Below are 14,862 nucleotides of genomic sequence, written 5' to 3'. Positions count from 1 at the left end.
CTAACATTACGTACCAAATTTCAACCGAATTGGATGAATTTTGCTCTTCCAAGAGACTCCGGAGGTAAAATCTGGTGATCGGTTTATATGGGGGCTATATATAATTATGAACCGATTTCGACCAATTTTTGCATGGGTGTTTGAGGCCATATATTAACACCACGTACCAAATTTCAACTGAATCAGATGAATTTTGGTCTTCCAAGAAGCTCCGGAGGTCAAATCTGGTGATTGGTTTATATGGGGGCTATATATAATTATGGACCGATATGGACCAATTTTTGCATGGTCATTAGAGACCATATACTAACACCATGTACCAAATTTCAGCCGGATCGGATGAAATTTGCTTCTCTTAGAGTCTCCACAATCCAAATCTGGGGATCGGTTTATATGGGGGCTATATTAATTATTGACCGATGTGGACCATTTTTTGCATAGTGGTTAGAGACCATATACTTATACCATGTACCAAATTTCAGCTGGATCGGATAACATTTGCTTCTCTTAGAGGCTCCGAAAGCCAAATCGGGGGATCGGTTTATATGGGGGCTATATATAATTATGGACCGATGTGTACCAATGTTTGCATGGTTGTTAGAGATCATATGTTGACACCATGTACCAAATTTCAGTCGGATCGGATGAAATTTGCTTCTCTTAGAGTCCCCGCAAGCCAAATTTGGGGGTCCGTTTATATGGGGGCTATACGTAAAAGTGGACCGATACCATCCGACCTACATCAATAACAACTACTTGTGCCAAGTTTCAAGTCGATAGCTTGTTTCGTTCGGAAGTTAGCGTGATTTCAACAGATGGACGGACGGATGGATGGACATGCTCAGATCGACTCAGAATTTCACCACGACCCAGAATATATATACTTTATGGGGTCTTAGAGCAATATTTCGATGTGTTACAAACGGAATGACAAAGTTAATATACCCCCATCCTATGGTGGAGGGTATAAATATACTGGTATTATAGACTCACAAAATCGTGTATCGGATTTAGTTCTTTACGGTCCATTTGGTAAGGCCGATTTCACTTCTTGAGGGTATAGAAGGCGCACTGATCATGAACATTGCTTGACACTGAATGTAAAATTTCCAGCTTTTACTACTCGTAATCATTTAAATAATGGGGGTGAAAATCTACAGATTTTAGATTTCAAATCAAAGCGTTATTTCATCATTTTCTTGCACACTTATGTTAAATGATCCTTATAAATAGAGAATCTGATATAGTCTTCATGGGTAAAAACTTTATATTTATCTTCGGGAAGTGTACTGATAGAACTGCTTTGCTTGGGAGAATATATGTCATCAAACCCCCCTGAAATTTGAAAGGGAACTATAATATTTGATTCATGGTGGTGGGTATTTAAGATTCGGCCCATCAGAACTTACTGCTGTATATACTTGTTGATACTAACATGATGTGTCGTTAGTCGATTTAATTTTTAATTGTATAGAATTTGTAGAATAATTACGACAGTTCCAAAAGTTAAAAATGACAAAAAGTAAAAGCACAATCTTTACTCTTTGTAAAAAAATTAATTTTTCTTCTCCTTCAAATGAAATTTCATAATAAAACTGGTAATATGAATCATTTTAATAAGATTTTGTAAATTTAGCCGTTGACAAATCAAAAATATAAATAAAATTGTGAACTTAATTTTATTTTGTGCGCTGCATATATAAATTTCTTTAACGAAAACGTAAGGGCTCGGCAAAAATAAAAGTAGAAAAAAAATAAGAGCAAAAAAAAAAACAAAACAACCAAGTGGCGGTCATATAAAGTTGCTGACCTTTTTGAGTGCATTCTGATCAAATATGCAGTAAAGAACATTGCCTTAAGGTCCAGTAAACAATGACACTCCCTTAAGCTAACTCGAAGATGATGATAATTCCTCACAAAAAAAAAATAAAGATTTACTAAAAGGATCACTCCACACAGACAAAAACACACTAGAACAATGGAAAATCTTCATAAAAACAAACCCCTTTTTGTGTTTCAGACGATGATTTCTGGCTTCTGCTCTGCCAACATTAGCAGCAGATGATGCAGTGATCTCACTATACTAACCCCCCTTTGCCCTCTAGGCTGGAGGACTCTGGAAACTTGTCCCATCAATTATCAACCACTATCCCTTTTACAAGATTATTTCACGTCTATTCTAAAGTTGTTGGTAGAATTCCATTCGTATGGATGTGTTTTTGTTGGTCAGCAGGATGACATCGTTGATTGAGGAGATGCTGTCGCTGCCATCACCGCTTGCTGCTGATCTGATTTACATTTTTACTCAATTTCACTGATTTGCAGCAGATTTTTTGTTGTGCCTTGAGTTCCTTCAATGATTCCGGCCTTCCTAGGTTGTTACTATAAATATAGGTTGTCTGACCAGGAAATCTCATTCAGTGTTTTGTGTTGAGACTGTTTAGAGTTTTATGCGGTGTTCCCGATCATATCCTTGCGGAGATCTACACAATTTTTTTGGACTTCCATGGAAATTTACCATTCTGCAGCATCTTCTACCCATACTCAACCATTATAAGCGATGGAGCAATCAACCTTTAAGCAGAAGGAGCATCACCATCAGTCTGTTAAATCAATCCCTATGACAGCCTAAGCAGAATATGGATTACTTTACACTTGTGTTCCTGTTTCGCTGACAAAAAGGTATGAACGGGATCCTTAATACCTCGAACAAAGTAGATGATAATCTCTGTGTATGTTTGCTCGAATGGCATGTAGAAGATATCTGAAACGAGTGAAAGCAAAAGGGACAATTTTCCCGCAGTGGCATTTTTATGTGATAAACGTTTGGCCTCCGAAACGAAAATTTAGTCAAAGGAAATTTTCTTGTGATGGTAAAAATTGTCTCTTTTAAAGACAAATAAATCGTTTTTTTATGTAATCCGATGCCAAGTGTGTACCCAAGAAAGATTGTTTCTGATTCTGAATGAAACAACTTTAGGAACAAAAGAAAATTTCGTTTCCCACAACAGAAATCTATTTTTTGAGTGAATGCAATTTGAACTTTTTACAAAAATCTTTGCGGTTGCCACTTGTGCCAAAAATAATCTACGATTATCTGGTCAATTTGAAGATAACTTTACCAAAAATCTACCAAATTTAAAAAATCGTATTTTGAAGTTTTTCTAGTTAGTATGAAAAAAATGTTTCTTTCTTCAAAAGAAATGTTTTGTTATTTTATTTTAGAAGTTTATTAGCGACAATTTTTTGGTATACAAATTATATACAACCGCCCGACTTTAGACTTTCCTTACTTGTTTTAAATACAACTAGCGTAACCCGTCCCGCTTCGCTGCGCCTCCCAAAGCGTATTTGGAGGAACATTTTGCGTTAACTTAGTCAACTATATCCTTCGTGCTGAAAACAAATTCGAAAAGATTTGAATTCTTTTAAACAAATCGGACTACTTGATTTTTCGTTTATAGGTACAAATACGGCGGGAGAGGGTGTACCTTCTTCTATATTTCTTGTGAATTTTAAGTGTGGTTTGTCAAGGAAAGGTATCCTTCTCCTCAACATATCTGAAAATTAAGCATTATATTATAATAACATACAAAGAATTACTGTTTCCCATCCAATAAATCGGAAAAGGCAAAAGTAGTAAAAAATTTTACCGCATTAACATTTGCTAATATGTTGGAAAATAATGCACCCTCTACGTTGGCTGCCAATTTCATGTAAATTTAAGTTCTTTACTAAAAAGAAGTCTGGGAGAAGCCTGTGCAAAAATCATAAAATTATGTACCGAGTTCCCATTTACGGACAACCCTCTACTTTCAACTTAAGAAAAAAAAAAAACGGACAAAAGGGAACCCTCTCTTTACTAATAAGAAGTCTGGAAGAAAGAAGCCTGTGCAAAAATCATAAAATTATAAATATACCGAGTTCCCATTTACGGACAACCCTCCACTTTCAATTTAAGAGAATAAACCGACAAAAGGGAACTCTCTCCCCACCATCGCTCCACTCTGACCTGATATCGGACTATCACGTACCCTATATTAATTTCGCAACTACTCAATGGTCCCTATAAATTCTATCGAAGTAAATCGACAAAGTTTATTTCAATTTTCCCCTTCCCCAACCAGATATCGAAAAATCATATATTAATTTAAAAATCATGTATAAATTTCATCGCCTCCTCCCACGTTCCCTGAAAATTTCAAGTAGATCGGAGATGTTTAATTTTTGCTCTATTGTTTTAAAGGGACGTCACTTTCCCCGATACAATATCGACAAACACCGTAGTGAATAGCACCCCTAACCTTCCCTGAAAATTCGTGAAACTTTCCTTCAAGTGTGGGGCAATGAAGGTTGCCTCTTCATTTATAACCTTTTCCCCCGCTTCCTTTGTAAATTTCAAGAAAACTTAAATTTTTTTATACTTCATGTTAGCCTGATACCGAAACAGGCAATTGACGTCCAAATGCATTATATCTAATTATACAATTATTTTTCGAGCTTTATGGATAGAAATAGATTAAGGAACATGGTTAATAGAGCCATTTTTTTTTGCAGTTTTAGAGGAGGACCTCCTCCCCGACCAAATGTCGAAAAGCGTATCTTTTGTAAATGCCCAGAAAATGACAAGCAAATTATAAGCCTAAAGGGGCGGCCTCTCTTCCGTCCAAAAATCACAAAATCAGGTATCAACTATTACGGTTGACAGAGGTTACGATCTCTCCTCAGTCCTCTGTAAATTTCAAGTAACTCGGTAAAGTTTAATTGTTTCTCTGTATGTACTTAAGAGAAGCGGATGTCTCCCTTTGCCCTTTTATTTTTATTAAAAAATCAAGAACCTGATATAAATTTCATAACCCATTTTTTCCGTAAAATTTCAGTCGGGGGAGTTTAGTTTTGTTTGAACTTTCAAAAAAAAAAATCGGGCAAAGGGGTGGTCCCCCTCCCCGACCAAATATCGAAAAAATGTAGCGGATTTTTGTCTAGATGCCAACCCCAACATTCAATGAAAATTTCAAACAAATCGCATAATCTTGTTCCAAATTTCAAAAAGTAGGGCAAGAGGGAGGTCCCCCTCCCCGTCCACATATGAAATCATCAGGTACCCATATTAATTCCATAACCTCACCGCATGTTCTCTTTAAATCTCAGATAATTTAGAGAATTTTAGTTTTTTTACTGTACTTTAAAAAAAGTCGAACAAAGGGGAGGTCCCCCTCCGCCACTAAATATCGAAATATAGAGTAGCGGATCTTTGTCTAGTTGCCAACCCCAACCTTCAATGAAAATTGCAAGCAAATCGGTCAACTTTGGTCCAATTTTCAAAAAGTCCGACAAAGGGGAGGTCCCCCTCCGCGACCAGGTGTCAAAAAATGAGGTACTCTATTTTCACCACATGAACGTCCCCTATGATCTCTGAAAGTTTCAAGTAAATCGGTTCAGCCGTTTCGGAGCCAACTAGGTTCATACAAACAAACAAACAAACAAACAAACAAACAAACAAATAAACAAACATAGATTGAATTTTATATATAGATATGTATTAATTTATAAATTGCCTATAAACATATATTTCTTTATAAAGAAATGTCGAGAGAGTACACGCAGAGAAGGAATATGATCACCTCAATCATGTTTCGAGAGCAAAATGTTATTTTTGGACGGTGACCATGGAACATTTTTGTCGCAAAAATGTTGTTTTCTCGGCAAACATATACATGATTGCCGAAGTCAGACATATGCTTTTTGAGAAAATAACATGGTTGCCGCAAACATGTTACATGTTCTCCGTCCAAAAATAACATTTTGCTCTCGAAGCATGATTGGGGTGATCATATTCCTTCTCTGGCTGTATGTTGCAAGTAAAAAATGGAAGTAACCAATTGCTGCCTTCAAAATATATTCATGCGAAGAAAAATTTATGCAATTGTCAGTGTCGTAACGTGTGCTAAATTTGGTTAAAATCGATTCAGATTTAGATAGAGCTCCCATAGATATTGAAAGAAGTGATTTCTTTTCAGAGGAATGAAAATTTATATGACAGTATCACTAAGTGTGCCAAAAAAAATTTCACCAAAATATTTCCAATTAAAATTTTAATTGAATTTTCTACAAGTAAGGAAAGTCTAAAGTCGGGCGGGGCCGACTATATTATACCCTGCACCACATTTAGATCTAAATTTTCACATCCGTCAAATGTGTTGGGGGCTATATATAAAGGTTTGTCCCAAATATATACATTTAAATATCATTCGATCTGGACAGAATTTCATTGACTTCTACAAAATCTATAGACTCAAAATTTAAGTCGGCTAATGCACTAGGGTGGAACACAATGTTAGTAAAAAAATATGGGAAACATTTAAATCTGAAGCAATTTTAAGGAAACTTCCCAAAAGTTTTTTTATGATTATGGCTCGATATATATGTATTTGATGATAAGGAAAATTACAGTCCTTTTTACAAGTTTTCGACTAAGCAGAGGCGATTTTAAAAGGGAAAATGTTGGTATTTTGACCATTTTTGTCGAAATCAGAAAAACATATATATGGGAGCTATATCTAAATCTGAATCGGTTTAAACCAAATTTGGCACGCATAGCTATAATGCTAAATCTACTCCCTGTGCAAAATTTCAACTAAATCGGAGTAAAAAAATTGGCCTCTGTGGTCATATGAGTGTAAATCGGGCGAAAGCTATATATGGGAGCTATATCTAAATCTGAATCGGTTTCCACCAAATTTGGCACGCGTAGCTATAATGCTAAATCTACTCCCTGTGCAAAATTTCAACCAAATTGGGCCAAAACTCTGGCTTCTGGGACCATATTAGTCCATATCGGGCGAAAGATATATATGGGGGCTATATCTAAATCTGAACCGATTTCAATCAAATTTGGCACACTTGACTACACTACTTGTTGTACTCCTATTGCAAAATTTCAATCAAATTGGGCCAAACCTCTGGCTTCTAGGACCATATCGGGCGAAAGATATATATGGGAGCTATATCTAAGTCTGAACCGATTTCAACCAAATATGGCACACATGACTATAATACTAATTGTACTTCTAGTGCAAAATTTCAACCAAATTGGGCCAAAACTCTGGCTTCTAGGACCATATTAGTCAATATCGGGCAAAAGATATATATGGGAGCTATATCTAAATCTGAACCGATTTCAATAAAATTTAGCACACTTGACTATACTACCAATTGTACTCCGCGTGCAAAATTTCAAGCAGATCGGGATAAAACTCTGGCTTCTGGGGCCATATAAGTACATATCGGGCGAAAGATATATATGGGAGCTATATCTAAATCTGAACCGATTTCTTCCAAAATCAATATGGTTCTATTATGACCCAAAACAGGAACATGTGCCAAATTTGAAGTCGATTGGACTTAAACTGCGACCTAGACTTTGATCACAAAACTGTGTTCACAGACAGACGGACGGACGGACAGACGGACATGGTTATATCGACTCAGGAAACCACCCAGAGCATTATTGCCAAAGACACCATGTGTCTATCTCGTCTCCTTCTGGGTGTTACAAACATATGCACTAACTTATAATACCCTGTTCCACAGTGTGGCGCAGGGTATCAAAATATTCTATTAAAATTTTAATTGATTCAAAAAGAGTATAATTAAAACAAACATCAATCACAAAATGTAATAGTATCAATTAAGTTTTTAATTGGTTCAATTAATTTTTATACCCTGTGCCACACTGTGGAACAAAGTATTATAAGTTAGTGCATATGTTTGTAACACCCAGAAGGAGACGAGATAGACACATGGTGTCTTTGGCAATAATGCTCAGGGTGGGTCCCTGAGTCGATATAACCATGTCCGTCTGTCCGTCTGTCTGTGAACACATTTTTGTGATCAAAGTCTAGGTCGCAATTTAAGTCCAATCGTCTTCAAATTTGGCACATGTTCCTAATTTGGGTGAGAATAGAACCCTATTGATTTTGGAAGAAATCGGTTCAGATTTAGATATAGCTCCCATATATATCTTTCGCCCGATATGCACTAATATGGACCCAGCAGCCAGAGTTTTATACCGATTTGCTTGAAAATTTGTACAGACATAACACTTAGTCGTATAGTATTGATTGAAATCGGTTCAGATTTAGATATAGCTCCCATATATATCTTTCGCCCGATATGAACTTATATGGCCCCAGAAGCCAGATTTTTGGCAGAATTTGGTTGAAATTTTGCACTAGGAGTACAATTAGTAGTATAGTCAAGTGTGCAAAATTAGATTGAAATCGGTTCAGATTTAGATATAGCTCCCATATATATCTTTCGCCCGATATGGACTAATATGGTCCTAAGAGCCAGAGTTTTGGCCCAATTTGGTTGAAATTTTGCACAGGGAGTAGATTTAGCATTATAGCTATGCGTGCCAAATTTGGTTGAAATCGATTCAGATTTAGATATAGCTCCCATATATATATTTCGCCCGATATGCACTTATATGGACCCAGAAGCCAGAGTTTTATCCCGATTAGCTTGAAATTTTGCACAAGGAGTACAATTGGTAGTGTAGTCATGTGTGCTAAATTTGATTGAAATCGGTTCAGATTTAGATATAGCTTCCATATATATGTTTTTCTGATTACGACAAAATTGGTCAAAATACCAACATTTTCCTTGCAAAGTCGCCACTGCTTAGACGAAAAGTTGTAAAAATTACCCTAATTTTCCTAAATTTCTAATACATATATATCGAGCAATAAATCATAAATAAACTTTTGCGAAGTTTCCTTAAAATTGCTTCAGACTTAAATGTTTCCCATATTTTTTTAATAAAATTGTGTTCCACCCTAGTGCATTAGCCAACTTAATTTTGAGTCTATAGATTTTGTAAAAGTCTATCAAATTCTGTCCAAATCGAGTGATATTTAAATGCATGTATTTGGGACAAACCTTTTTATATAGCCCCCAACACATTTGACGGATGTGATATGGTATCGAAAATTTAGATCTACAAAGTGATGCAGGGTATAATATAGTCGGCCCGCCCGACTTTAGACTTTCCTTACTTGTTTAATTTACTTCGGTGATCTATATCTATGAATGAAGACATTTCAATTAAAAATTAATTTCGTTATTGAATCGAAAAATTATTTTTTATGTGTTTACCCTACTGGAAATTAGTGCAAATTGCCACTGACGGACCTATCACAGGACTGGCACCGGTGATTCAGTTTGTCGCTGTTTTAAATAATCATAATTTTAATGATTTCCATACTAGCTTGATATAAAAATCTTATTGGATCTACACATTTAGTGAAGTAGAAAAACCAGAATAATCTATTGTGCACCATATTACAAAAGTTTTTCATTTCTGGTGCGATTTGGATAACCAAAATGAAACAGATTCCTAAGAGTTTGACCGAGACTGGTTCATGAGGACCTGTCTATGGAGTGCTACTGCTAAAACTGTCTATGGAGTGCTACTACTTAGGAACGAGTTCAAGATGTGTCATAAAGTGTAAATTTACCCCGTCAACGACAAACCCATGTTAAAGTGACCGGTCCCTTCCAGAACTAGAATTGGTATATACCCACCAGGGAATAGTCATGTACCTGTCCTGTGATTAATCCATTTCCCGTAGGGTATATTCACCCAATATGCACTTATATGGTCACAGTTCGGTTCAGTTTAAGAGCAGCATATATCTTCTACGCAAGAATGAAATTCGTATTTTAAGAACATAAAGTCTCTGTATTTACGAAAATATTTGTTTGCAGTGTCCGCGAAAACGTATCTACCAGAAATATTGGATTTATACCATGTCGATAACTGCAGATTTGGGAGCCACCGTGGTGCAATGGTTAGCATGCCCGCCTTGCATACACAAGGTCGTGGGTTCGATTCCTGCTACGACCGAACACCAAAAAGTTTTTCAGCGGTGGATTATCCCACCTCAGTAATGCTGGTGACATTTCTGAGGATTTCAAAGCTTCTCTAAGTGGTTTCACTGGAATGTGGAACGCCGTTCGGACTCGGCTATAAAAAGGAGGTCCCTTGTCATTGAGCTTAACATGGAATCGGGTAGCACTCAGTGATAAGAGAGAAGTTCACCACTGTGGTATCACAATGGACTGAATAGTCTAAGTGAGCCTGATACATCGGGCTGCCACATAACCTAACCTAACCTATTGGATTTATACCATGTCGATAACTGCAGATACACCCTAAAAAAAATCGCTTCTGTTTATATTATTCAAATATATTATGTTTCACCTTAGGGAATACACTACTGGTAAAAAAAACTAGTAAAATCTTTGTGTGGATATATTTTTAAGGCGCCAATTGGTTACTTCCATTATTTTACTTGTAGCATACTCTCTAGGTCTCTCTTTCTAAATACATATATATTTATAGGCTATTTCCAAATTAATATATTTTTGCATCTAAGCATATTATATTTACAAACATTTTATGTCCCAAACATAATATGTTGTAACATATTAACATATATGTCCCAAACATGTTATGCTATTTTATGAACATTATATGCTTGCACTTAAAAATATTGTGTTAAAAATGTGAGTTCCAAACATATAATTTTTACACCCAAACATATGAAAAACAGTCTTTTTCGTCCGTGTAAACGTAGCCCTATTTGGTCTTCGAATTTCGTAAACTACATTTATGAAATTTGCACAGAGAACTTTTTAGAACAAGGCACACTCAAAAACAAGTACATAAAGCAGTAAGTTCGGCCAGGCCGAATCTTAAATACCCACCACCATGAATCAAATATTATAGTTTCCTGTGAACATTTCAGGGGGATTTGATGACAAGCAGATCAGTTCAACCAGTACACTTCCCGACGATAAATTCAAAGATTTTACCTATGAAGTCTACACGCAAAAATTTTTTTTCTGATTCAATCACCAAATTAATTGATCCAATTAATTTTTTAATTGAAATGTCTTCAATCACGAAAATGATAGTATCAATCACAGTTTTAATTGGGCATAGAAAAAATTCTTTATTAAAAAATTAATTGATTTTTTCAGCAAATTTCAATTAATTTTTTAATTGATTCAATTAAAAATTTAATTGATGTTGATTGCAAAACTCAATTAATTTATTAATTAAAAAAGGTAAATATTTTTAATTACTTTCTGAATTGGCTTAGAGTTTTTATTTGGATTAACAAATGATTGTTTGAAATACATTTTTAATTAAAAATTAAAAAAAAAAAAATCAGCACATTTTTTTAACTGAATTAGTCTTCCGAATTTGATTAAAAAGTTAATTGTATCAATTAATTTTTTAATTAAAAATTTTAAAATTTTCAATCATTGACTTAATTAACTTAATGTATCTATCATGATTAAAAAGTTAATTGTATCAATTAATTTATTAATTGAAAACATTTTCAACTTCAATTAACTTTTTAATTGGAAATATTTTGGTGATATTTTTTTCTGTGTAGATCAGATTCTGGATTTGTAAGAACCATATTTGTTTGAGTTTTAGAGGAATCATAAACATCGTGTGCAAGTGTGCAAGAAAACGATGAAATAACGCCTTGATTTAAAATCTAACATCTGTAGATTTTTACCCCCATTATTTAAATGATTACCAGAAGTAAAATCTGGAAAGTATAATTCAGTTTCAAGCAATTTTCATTATCAGTAGACATGGACCGATATTCACCATTTTCGGCACACCTCTTTATGTTCCTAAAATACTTCTAGATTTAAAATTTCATGTAAATTTGATAAAAACTATTGTTTCTAAAAGCCCAAGAAGTAAAATCGGGAGATCGGTCTATTTGGGAGATAAACCAAAACATGGACCAATACACGCCATTTTCGGCTCTCATATTTAAGGTCCTAGGTTAGGTTAGGTGGCAGCCCGATGTATCAGGCTCACTTAGACTATTCAGGCCATTGCAATACCACATTGGTGAACTTCTCTCTTATCACTGAGTGCTGCCCGATTCCATGTTAAGCTCAATGACAAGGGACCTCCTTTTTATAGCCGAGTCCGAACGGCGTTCCACATTGCAGTGAAACCACTTAGAGAAGCTTTGAAACCCTCAGAAATGTCACCAGCATTACTGAGGTGGGATAATCCACCGATGAAAAACTTTTTGGTGTTCGGTCGAAGTAGGAATCGAACCCACGACCTTGTGTATGCAAGGCGGGCATGCTAACCATTGCACCACGGTGGTTCCCTATTTAAGGTCCTTAAATACCTCTAGATTTCTCATTTCAGGCAAATTAGATAAAAACTACGGATTCTAGAAGCCTACAAAATAAAATCATTTCTTGCACACCTATTTATATTCCTAAAAACCTCCAGATTTTCGATTTCAGGCAAAGTGGATAACAATTACGGTTTCTAGAAGCCCAAAAAGTAATATCGTGCGATCGGTCTATCTGATGGCTATATCAAAACATGGACCTATACTCGCCATTTTGGGCATACCTTTTTATGGTTCTAAATTACCTCTAGATTTCCAATTTGAGTCAAGTTGGATAAAAACTACGGTTTCTATAAGCCGAAGAATAAAATCTGGAGATCGGTCTATATGGGGGCTATATAAAAACATGGTCCGATACTCATCATTTTCAGCACACCTCTTTAGGTTTTTAACATACCTCTAGATTTCTAATTTCAAGCAAATTGGATAAAAACTACAGATTTTAGACGCCCAAGAAGTAAAAACTGGAGATCGGTCTATATGGGGGCTATACCAAAACATGGACCGATACTCACCATTTTCGGCATACCTCTTTATTGTTCTAAAATACCTCTAGATTTCCAATTTCAGGCAAATTGGATAAAAACTACGGCTGCTATAAGCCCAAGACCCCATATCGGGAGATCTTTATGGTCCTAAAATACCTCTAGATTACAAATTTCAACCAAATTGGATAATAACTACGGATTCTAGAAGCCCAAGAACTAAAATCTGGAAATCGGTCTATATGGAGGCTATACCTAAACATCAACCGATAGTCACCATTTTTGGCACACCTCTTTATGGTGCTAAAATACCTCTAGATTTCCAATTTCAGGCGAATTGGATAGAAACTATCGATTCTAGAACCCCTAGAAATATAATCGGGAGATCGGTCTATATAGGGGCTATACCAAAACATGGACCGATAATCACCATTTTTGGCACACCTCTTTGTGGTCCTAAAATACCTCTAGATTTCCAATTTCAGGCAAATTGGATAGAAACTAAGGTTTCTATAAGCCCAAGACCCCAAATCGGGAGGTCGGTTTATATGGGGACTATATCAAAACTTAGACCGATATAGCCCATCTTCGAACTGGAACTGCCTGCAGACAAAAGACGAGTTTGTGCGAAATTTCAGCACGATTGCTTTATTATTGAAGACTGTAGCGTGATTACAACAGACAGACAGACGGACATGGCTATATCGTCCTTAAATTTCTCCCTGATCAAGAATATATATACTTTATATAGTCGGAAATCGATATTTCGATGTGTTACAAACGGAATGACAAATTTATTATACCCCCGTCACCATTCTATGGTGGTGGGTATAAACACAAATCTTATTTATCGAATTTTTATTCTCGCTTTTATGGGATATAGTAAAAATATGAGTTTAAAATATTAAAATTACGAGACAAAAAATCGGATCGGAAACAATGAATTTCATGGGCTTGTCATAGGGTCGAATTCATATTTGTAAGCATCCCCTGCCTTGATTTCGCATTAACCCCTTCACTACCGAGATAAACCTAATGTTAAAAACTTTAATTTTTCTTCTGTTTTTACTTGTACTAACAGCATGTATAACAAAAATTGCCATTTTGAAAACCTACCTCAAATACTTCAAGAGCTATATGAGCTTGTTCTGAAAATTTGATTCTTGAATTGTGACTAAATGACCTTACGAAAATAAGCGCTATTTGGCCTATAATATCTTTCAAAGTATGAGAAAAATACAAAAAAGAAACCGTAAAAGTATCAGCTATAGTTTTTGTATAAATGTCCATTTACTAGAAACATACAGTACAAAATTTGTTTCAAATTTTCGTATTTTTCTTTTATTGTTAAAGAAGTTTATAAAAATTTATTTTAGACTTCACCAATATGGGCAATACTTATAGCTTATTTAGATGAAAGCCTCTACTTCAAAATAACATCGAGAAATAAATCGAAACTAAGTGGGAAAATATAATTTGATGTCTTTTTCGAATGTCCTTCTCAGTGGACATTGGTAGTGAAAGGGTTAATTCTTCAGTTAAAAAAATAATAAACCTAACAATCATAATTTTCTTTACTATTTATACAAGCATATATTTTATGAGAAATTCCACTTCAGTTGCCCAAATTGATCGGATTTTGGGAATTTCCATTATTTTATGAACGTTTATTGCGAAAGAACAAACAAATTTTTATATCACCTTAAAAACAAAAAAACTTCTTGCGAAGGGAAAATGAAGTCTGTCTTAAGAAGAATATTTTTGGATGCACATTAAATCTAATAACTTTTGATTTTTTATTGGGTACTAAAAGAAACATTAATAACATTGCTGACAATAAAATTTTCCTAAGAAAAATTCTATTATATTTGTGCTTTTTCTTTCCAGGTAACAGATTGGATCTCTTTCGTGATGAAAATGTCTCAATAATTTCCCTCGCAAATGATTGATCAACATTGGACCATCGGTGAAACTCTCAATGGGAGCTTAACATTAAAACATTGAATCAATGCTGGGATACTTCAAACGATGTTTCGAATTTTAAACAAAATTTTAATTTGTTATTAATTTAGGTTTAAACAATAAAAAATTGCAATAGGCGAAAAAAAGTTTGCTGGCCCAGCAGCAAA

General features: G+C 35.0%; 1 long non-coding RNA gene across 1 annotated transcript; it reads left to right on the top strand.

The window, feature by feature from the left end:
* Positions 1 to 2,422: 2,422 nt before the first annotated feature.
* LOC142242953 (uncharacterized) lies at positions 2,423 to 14,862 on the top strand. The gene is made up of 2 exons (XR_012724271.1): positions 2,423 to 2,682; positions 14,621 to 14,862. It is a non-coding gene; the product is annotated as an uncharacterized LOC142242953 (long non-coding RNA).

Source organism: Haematobia irritans, chromosome 1 (assembly GCF_050003625.1).
Source record: "Haematobia irritans isolate KBUSLIRL chromosome 1, ASM5000362v1, whole genome shotgun sequence".
Classification (NCBI taxonomy): domain Eukaryota; kingdom Metazoa; phylum Arthropoda; class Insecta; order Diptera; family Muscidae; genus Haematobia; species Haematobia irritans.
This window is presented reverse-complemented; position numbering and strand designations above follow the sequence as displayed.